Source organism: Dendrobates tinctorius, unplaced genomic scaffold (genome assembly GCF_039654945.1).
Source record: "Dendrobates tinctorius isolate UK_male_01 unplaced genomic scaffold, ASM3965494v1 ptg000151l, whole genome shotgun sequence".
NCBI lineage: Eukaryota > Metazoa > Chordata > Amphibia > Anura > Dendrobatidae > Dendrobates > Dendrobates tinctorius.
The window spans coordinates 28,607,501-28,617,509 of NW_027361818.1; positions in this window are offsets into that span (position 1 = coordinate 28,607,501).

The following is a 10,009-nucleotide window of genomic DNA, read 5'->3' on the forward strand; positions in this document are numbered from 1 at the left end:
TGAACATTCATTTATATACAGTATATATGTGTGTATACCCAGTATACTCATATATATAGGTACTAGATGGTGGCCCGATTCTAATGCATGGGGTATTCTAGAATATATATGCAGCTTATTTTTGAAGATTTAATAATAATGCAATATTGCACCTCCCAATCCTGATATGTATGGTTCTCTCACCCCCAATCCTGATATGCATGCTACCCCTCAACCCCCTATCCTGGTATGCATGGTTTCCTCACCCCCCTTTCTTGGTATGCATGGTCCCTCACCCCCCTTTCTTGGTATGCATGGTCCCCTCACCCCCCAATTCTGATATGCATGGTCTCCTCACCCCCCTTTCCTGGTATGCATGGTCCCCTCACCCCCCTTTCTTGGTATGCATGGTCCCCTCACCCCCCAATCCTGGTATGCATGATCCCCTCACCCCCCAATCCTGGTATGCATGGTCCCCTCACCCACCAATTCTGGTATGCATGTTCCCCTCACCCCCCAATCCTGGTATGCATGGTCCCCTCAACACCCTATCCTGGTATGCATGGTCCCCTCACCCCCCAATCCTGGTATGCATGGTCCCCTCACCCCCAAATCCTGGTATGCATGGTCCCCTCACCCCCAATCCTGGTATGCATGGTATCCTCACCCCCTTTTCCTGGTATTCATGGTCCCCTCACCCCCCCCAATCCTGGTATGCATGGTCATCTCACCCCCCAATCCTGGTATGCATGGTCCCCTCACCCCCCATTCCTGGTATGCATGGTATCCTCACCCCCCTTTCCTGGTATGCATGGTCCCCTCACCCCCCAAATCCTGGTATGCATGGTCCTCTCACCCCCCCAATCCTGGTATGCATGGTCCCCTCACCCCCCCAATCCTGGTATGCATGGTCCTCTCACCCCCCAAATCCTGGTATGCATGGTCCTCTCACCCCCCAATCCTGGTATGCATGGTCCCCTCACCCCCCTTTTCCGTGTAACCGCGACCAATCAGTGTCGCGGCCCTCTGTCCACGACCAATCAGCATCGCGGCCCTGTAGCCGTGACCAATCACTGCCGCGGCCCTGTACAAAAATAATATTAAAAAACAAAAAGTTATTCTCACCTTCCGACGGCCTCCTGTCTTCTTTCCACGTGCCCGGCCTCGCGTTCACAGTAATACTTTGCAACTTAGACCGCTGATGACGTCGGTCTTCTTTCTCGCTCTCATGAGAGTGACGTCATCAGCGGTCTAAGCCACAAAGCATTACTGGGAATGCGAGGGCGGGCGCGTGGAAAGAAGACAGGAGGCCGTCGGAAGGTGAGAATAACTTTTTTTATTTTAATTCTCTTTTTTAGAGATTAAGGCCTGCGCCTGTCGCTGATTGGTTGTGGCGTGGCGGGGGCCTGGCGGCCGCGACCAATCAGCGGCCCTCGATTTCAGTTACAGACAGACACAATAAGGCATTTATATATATATATAGATTACCAGTCTAGGATACCCACTCTTTAATAATGGGTAAAAAAATTATTTCTGAGGCCCTCCACTATGACTCTTCAAAGGGGAATTGGAGTGCCTCCTTCTAATTTTTGGCATCCCTTGCACTTAGTGCATACTCTGTACCAGTGTAGGAAACCCACTTATTAGTAATGGGAAAAAATGATTTTTATGCGTCCACCTTCTAATTGAGACAAAAAAGATTAAACCAAAAGAGCCGATGGATTCTATTAGTATATGATCGAGTACCTTTTTGTGAGCTGTCAGGTGGTTGTCATATTGGGATTTCTCACAATGCGCACAGGATTTCACAGCTGGGACAAGAGAGGTTGTAGAGTAAGTACAGAAGATCCTGGTCTCCTCCATATCAGGCAGAGTAGATGAGACTTGCTCCACTATATTCCCCAGCAGGGTTGATGAAATAACAGTCCTTGATGCTGCTGCGTTAAACTAAAGTTTTTTTCAGGGCTAATTCAAATAGATTCTATTCTGTCATTATCATACCACTCTTATCTGCAATTTGTGTAGGGTGAGGTGTGGCAGTAGGTATAGCGAATGACAGGCATATAGTCAGGGGTAATTGCCTTATAAACTACAAGTCTTGCTGCTGGTTATTTCCTTTCACTTATTGACCAAATCTTGTTTTTTACAGTATTCTGTACTCAGAATTTAATCAAAGCAGGAAAGATTACCTGATTTAATGTGTTCATTCACAGTTTCTCTCTAGCATCTGAATGTAAGAAGTGGTGGGAGAATTTACGCTACTGGAGCTGGAATTACCATTTCTAAACTTTCCAGTTACTTGTTTCCATCTATTTCTTGGGAGTTTTTGAATTACAGTATGTTTGGGGTCATCATCTTGCTGGAAGACCCATTGCCTACTATGATGCAAACCCAGCTTTCAAACCCTGGGTTCTACATTGCGAGCCAAAATGCTTTAGAAATCTTCACATTTCAAGACACCCAGGGTCAGAATCAGCAAAACAACCCCAAATATATATGAACTTTCACCATATATGCCTGTAACTACTGTGTTATTTTATTTATAGGCCTAATTCCATTTACACTAAACAGTAGAATGATGTGCTTTACCAAAAACTCTACGATGATCTCATCTGTTCACAAGACACCCTTGTGTACCTGGCCACTGTTGGTACAGAAATCCATCCTCCAAGACACGTGTTCATGCCTAGCCTAATAACGGTGTGAATGTTCTGTGTCCCTTCTCCTCTTCCTCTTGTGCCACCACCTCATCCATCATTGCCTTAATCTTTGTTTTTCTAGGAGGCATAGAAGGTGGATAGTAAAGCTGATGATGTCGCCATCAGCGTTGCCCATGTTCACGGAGTACTCGAAGCAGCGCAACATGGCACACACGTCCGGCATGGAGCCCCACTTGTTGGTCGTGAAGTGATGTTACCCATATGTTCTGCAGCTGTAACTCCAGTATTGCCTGCTGTTGCTCACACAGTCTCTACAGCACTTGCAAGGTGAAGTTCCATATGTGAGTCATATGGCAGAAGTGACACTGCAGTGCAGACAAGCGAGCAGCAGCAGGGTGAGGATGCTAAAAGCATCCCGCAATACTCTGTGGTAGTAGGTCATAAACCAGAATGCTTTCCGCTTTAGGCCCATTCGCCACAACATTTAGCCAGTGCGCAGTTAGACAGATATAATGTTCCTCCTCGTCCATGTATCTGTGGTTTTGTGGACTTTTACACTGAAGGAGTGGCACAGTGAATATCTGAATTTGCATGCAACATGTTCATGCAGGGCAGTGATGACTCGTTTGAAAAATAGTGGAGGCTGGGAACCACATACTGTGGTTCCCATGATCCCAATGTATTGTTAACCCTTATAAATCACTTGTTTGGCCACATGTAGAGTATGGGATCCAGTGTTTTTGAGGATATACAGCTGAACCCCTCAGTGAGATGGTGTGGAGATGGTTTGTGACGCTTCTGGTGGTTGCTCTCTCTTTACGGGAAACCAGGTGGCACTGTTGGTTAAGAAGGGGAAGAAGAGGCTGAGACAACACCACCGAAGGGAGCAGGATGTGGCTCAGAACTTTCCTGGCTTTTCAGGTATGCACTCCACTCTAAATCTTTCGTTGCATTCAGATGCCTCGTCTTGCAGATGGTGGTCAAGTTAAAAAAATGTATACCAATCTTCAGTTTTTGAAGGCACAGTTTGCAAACCACCCCTGTCTTGTCAGGGAGCACCTTTAAGCTGACTTAGGTGTGCTTTGTTCGTTGGTGTGGAGACCAGTAGCAGCTGACTTAATTTCCAGGGGCCGCCCACGATGCTTTTGCAACCTTTTGTTGAGCAACTGGGGCAGCAACCATGACCATTTCCTCCAAACTTGCCATGTCACTCAAATGGCCTTGGCTCCACGTAAGGCGTAGGACCACACTATCTCCATCGCATCATCACACCTCTCCTGTTTGTCCTTAAAATAGTTATCCACTATTAGAGCAACCATTTCTCAAACCTCATTTTGCTCAGATAATATAATAAAGCCTATACTTACCTCCTGTCCCAGCGCTGTTCCTGTTGTGTTGGCACTCGCTCCCCATGGGGCTCTCATGCGGTAGTTGTGACATGTGACCCCGGTACCTCATCAGCGCTGGCATCACTGTTAACTCCTTCAGGGGCAGTATGGTGGCTCAGTGGTTAGCACTGCAGCCTTGCAGCGCTGGGGTCCGTGGTTCAAACACTACCAAGGACAACATCTGCAAGGAGTTTGTACGTTCTCCCCATGTTTGCGTGGGTTTCCTCCGGGTTCTCCTGTTTCCTCCCACACTCTCTAAAGACATACTGATAGGGAATTTAGAATGTGAGCCCCTACGGGAACAGTGATGATAATGTGTGCAAATGGTAAACCGTTGTGGAATATGTTAGCGCTATATCAAAAAATAAGGAAGAAATAAAGATTCAGACAAATTGAACATGAAAATGAAAATTAAATAAGAGATCAGCTGCAACCTGGACTTCCTCATCCTGTTAAATTTGTCCTAAGGCGGGGACAATGGCAACATGGCTGATTGGGTGCCGGGGTCACATCACAGCAAATGCACGGTTACCCTGGGGAGAGTGCGTGCTGACACCGTGGTAATGACAAGGGAGGTGAGTATGCTTTTTCTTATTTTAATGCGGTCAATCATGAGGTACGGGAAGGAATATTCCAAGTAGTGGACAACTTCTTTAATTCTGCTGCCCTACTAATCCATTTCTGTTCTCTCTACTCCTCCTCTTCTCACCTCTGCAAATTCCTTCATTTTCTCCCAATTCCACAACTGTTGTGAATTCCCTGGCTCAGACTTCTGAGCTGAAGCTCCCCCTGCTCCCTCCGGTGGTTACTGGATGTAGTGGAGCTGGCCAGATTTACAGAGGTCTCCCACCTGGTGATGATGATGACGATTGGAAATCTGGGGTTACTGATTGGAGTTTTTAAGTCTGCAGACTTCCTGCAATCCCGGCTGGTGATTGCTTTCCTGTTCATTCTAGGTCTGATGTCTCCTGCCCTGATCCTGCACTTTTCAGCTAAGTGGTTCATTTGCTAATCCTTTGCATCTGATCTGGTTTTGTCTCTCTCTGCTTGTTGTGCGGGTTCAGCTTGATCCTCTGGGGGTTGTGCTGACCACCGCTTCATATGTTACAGCATCTTTTAGTTTGTTCAGTCCCCTGATATATTGGTTTCTTTTGCTTTGCTTCCAGTTCATACCGGAGTGCTGATATAGTGGGGGCGAAGTCGTGTGACTTCAGTGTTTTTTTTTGTACATCAGACGTGTTGGATATTTCAGAGTTTTTTGCGTGATTGCAGACAGTGCCTTTCCTTTCCGGTCCTGTCTAGTCAGTTTAGGCCCCACCGTTTGCTCAGTCTATTTTTTTGCCTGCGTTTGTGTTTCATCTTGTCTCAGCGACAATATACGAGTATGTTTGGGGGCTCTCTATTCCTTTTGGGGTCTGCTCCGGGGCAGTTTAGATTTCACCTTTCTTGATTTGGCTTAGTTAGCTTAGTTAGCTCTCCGGCTGTGCCGAGGCGTCTAGGGCATCGTAGGGCTCCACGGCTACTGCTAGTTGTGTGGATAGGATCAGGGGTCTGCAGTCTGCTTAGTTACCAACCTCTCTGGTTTTCTTGTGGCTTAGCATGTTCCTGCCATCCTCCTCGGTGACCCATTCATAACACACAACATATCCACTTAAAGCTACTAGCACTGACCTGCAAAGCCATCAATAATCTGTCTCGCCCATATCTGCCACCACCTGATCCATCATTATTATTTATTATTATTGTTTATTATTATAGCGTCATTTATTCCATGGCGTTTTACATGTGAGGAGGGGTATACATAAAAAAAGTACTGTATTCTAAAACAGTGCAAGTCATGACTGGTACAGGAGGAGAGAGGATCCTGCCCGTGAGGGCTCACAATCTACAAGGGATGGGTGAGGATACACCTGAAGCTTTTTTTAAACGAAGCATAGAATTGGAACTGTAAAGCTGATGATGGCATCATTAGTGTTGGCCAAGTTCGTGGAGTGCTAAAAGCAGCTCAAAGACACACACATGTCCTGCATGGAGGTGCACTCGCTGGTCTTGAAGTGTGTTGTTCCACATACTGACTCACTTATGCATGTGTTAGCACCACGCCGGGTCCCTGTTCTGACAGGGAGGGATCCAGCATGTCATTTCACTCACTCACTCTGTGGTCGGTTCCTCTCTTCCTCATGCTCTGCATGCTCCCAGCAGCACTTCCAGCCAGGATTCCATCCGTGTCCTTAAGGCACGCGCACACTCTCCCTCTTATAGGGCCAGCGTGTGCACTTTCTATTTCCTCCCCAGCCAATGGTTGAGATGCATTATGTATATATTGCTTCCTCTCCACTGAGGAGGTGCCTGAGCAACCTTCCTGATTTGCAGTCTAAATTGTGTAAAGTTGGGCAGATCCTGACTGATGCACTTTTGATACTCTATCTGCTGCACTCTTTTGTGAGCTCTGTCTGCTGCATTCTAATACAAGCTGCCAACTGCTCCCCCTGTCTGTCTGTTGGGTCCACTGCTGAGCATCTGTCAGTCTGTCCTGAAGTGGCACCTGGCATTCATCGGGAGCCAAGTCTCACCTCACCATCAGAGGCTCTAGTGAACAGTCAGGTGTTCGCTTAGTCACGCCCCTCCAGGCTCTCTACGGCCCATGGCACAGTGGTTCACAAACCATGTCTATGACAGCATGCTGCAGCTTAAACTCCACTATCGTGTCTGGCTGCTAGCAAAGTCTTTTCAGCATAAGCAAGGTGGAGTTCCAGCTTGTGGGTGCGTCGCATATGAGGCTGTGAGCAGGAAAGCTGAGGTGACTCTGTACTGCAGACAGGTGAGAGCAGCAGAGTGAGAACGACAAAAGCGTGCACAGAGAGCCCACACTTTCTGGCTAATGAGGAGATGGTGGAGGAAGCGGAGTAGCGTCTTCAACATTTTTGCACACTGCTCCCTGTTTTGCCGTGCAGCTGAGGCTGCGAGACAACCACTTCTTCCTCCGAACTGCCCACGTCACTCAGTTGGCCTTGACTCCATGTGTGATCTAGGAGGTCATCATCCCCTCATCACACCTCTACAATCTGTCCATAACTCTGCTGCCCTACTAATCCAGTTCTGCCCTTGCTACTTCTTCATTTCTCCCCTCTGCAAATCCATTCATTGACTCCCAATTCCACAATCTTTCCTTTTCAAGTTACTAACACTAACCTACGAAGCCATCTATAATCTGTCTCCCCAATATATCTCTGATCTTATCTCCAGATATTTCCCACCATGTAATCTACTGTCCTCCCAAGACCTCCTTCTCACCTCCACAATTGTGCGTTCATCATCCTATCACCTGCAAGACTTCTCCAGAGTATCCCCCATTCTGCAGAATTCTGTGGCCCAACACATCCGATTATCCTGTACATTCAGAACTTTCAAGTGGAATTTGACAACCCATGTTTTCACAACAGCTTATAGCCTGCAATGACCCCTCTGCCACCTCACCAACACCAGAGCTTTAGCAACCCACGAACCTACTGTCTCCCTCCCCATAATCCTGTAGAATGTAAGGCCAAAAGCACCGGGTCCTCTCCCTCTGTACTTATCTGTGACTATTGGTTTTATCATTGTAATTTGTGCTTTGTATGCAACCTCTCCTCATGTACAGCACCAAGAAATCAAATGTGCGTTAAAAAGAAATAATAATAATCCCCTATGTACGTTTGTTTGCAACTGTCCTGCGCTTACCCCCATTTAATTGCCTTTTGCAGCCCTTAGCCCTTACTCGACCATTTTACAGCAATGTTACAACACTGAAGTTCGGGTCCCCATTGACTTGAATGAGGATTGGTGTCCGTGGTCAAGTTCAGGTCATGTTTGAGTCCCGAAACAGACTTTTTAAAATGTCTGCCTGAACCCGGCGAACCCGAACATCCACGGGTTCACTTGTTCTGCCATCTGAACTAAGGGCAATATATTCATATTCATGTGCTTTTTTTGTGTTATAGCACCATCTAGTGATAGCTGAATTTATAACCTGTGTCTTTAGCAGCAGACAGAGTGTTGCATTGTGGGATTAAAGCATGGTTTGCTGGGAAGAAGAAGCTCCATTTTCTTCTGTGTACTTCCTGGGACACACGTGTTTGTTTGCCCTCATGTAACTGCTCCAACTTGAGTTTGCTATCCTGGTAATGCAAATCTGGAAGATTAATATCTCTGTTCTTGCAATACAATATTGTAAAGAAAAGGGGGAGACAGGGCGCTTCCAATGCGTAGGTCTGTATGGAAAGTAGATGAGTGCACAGCAAGTGTTAGGCTCCACTGATAGGGTTGTGAGAGTCACAACACCTATAATCGCATAAAACAGCTGCAGCAGTCTGCACGAGGTCCATGGACTTGGTACAAAGAGAAGGCTGGTAGTGCAATAAGAGACTGCGCTGCTGTGGTAGAATTCAAGGTATCTTTAATGCCAACGCGTTTCCTGAGCCAGTCCCAGCTCACTTCATCCCAGCATGATGAAGTGAGCTGGGACTGGCTCAGGAAACGCGTTGGCATTAAAGATACCTTGAATTCTACCACAGCAGCGCAGTCTCTTATTGCACTACCAGCCTTCTCTTAATACAATATTGTACAGAGATGTGATTAACTGTATAGCAGCCAGTACAAAGGAGATGTGATTAGACATCTGTGTATTTCCAGGTTCAAGTCTGCATCACACTGTGTACTTCCTGTAATTGTGTTAGCCGTGTGATCATCTACCCAATACTTACCTATGTTGTTGTATTCTTATAGTTTTACCGCATGTTCTATATCTGTTCACCAATAAACAAGTTAGACTACAGAGAACGGTCTGCTTATTTGGAAGACACAATGTGGTTTATGCTGTATGCTAGATTGCACACCGTGTCAGCATGTTTGAAGACAGAACATCGCTTATCACCAGTCCTCATGATCTTGCAAGTCCCTATACTAAATTCCAAAACAATTCACTAGAAAAAAAACAAATACCAATAAAAAATCACAGAAAAAATCAGCCATACTTACCAATATCTTGCCAAGACACCAAAGCACAGTTAAGCCCTGTGGTTGAGCGGGTAGACATGAACTCCCTGCACTTCTGCATTTGATTCTGAAGATGGCAGATCATTTGAGACTCTATAGAATCACTGAGATGTCGACACATGCACAGAACATCAGATTCCTGGTGCTTCGACGTCATCAAGCCACTCTGAGGCTCTGACGTTGTGTGTGTGCACTGGCGTGATGACAGCACTTTATTACCCTGAGCCTTACGGGTGGACTCGTCAGGAGCCCAGATTAGGTGAGCATATGATAGTTTTTATTTTAATTCAAACTTGTGGGGGAGTCATAAATATTGGACAACCCTCATACAGTGTGGTGATAAATGTTGGGGCCTCTAAAATGGTCTTCGGATCACTCATACATTGTAGGGATTGATGTGGAGGCTTTTATAAGGTGTGGGGGCCATTATACAGTTGTGAGGTCAATTCGAGAGCTATTATACAGGTTAGATGCTAATAAGCAGACCATCATACAGTTTGGGTGCTAATGCTGTGGCCAATATAAAGTTTGGGGAAGATAAAAATTAAAAATACTTATCAACACTCTAAGGATCTTATGCAACTCATTGATCCACAAATTTTATTGAAGGTTGCATGGATGATGAAATTCCAGCTGGTCACCAGGTGGTATACTTGATAGAAGAGAGGAATCCAACAGTCCCAAGGAAAAAAAACATTATAAAAAATTCAACTTTTATTGAAAAAAAAACACTTTAAAAACATGGTAAAGAATAGAGCAAAGAGGGGGATGGAGGAAAAAATGAATAAAAAGACATGGATGATATTTTTTGAACTGTCACTCTTGTGGATGATGGACCCACTAAGTCATGAATTGGGGAGAGCCAGAAGGGGTGTCACTGAGGGACCACCTGAGTTTTCACTAGAGCCCCTAATGATGGGGTTAGATTTGGGCCTATGAGGATGCTAG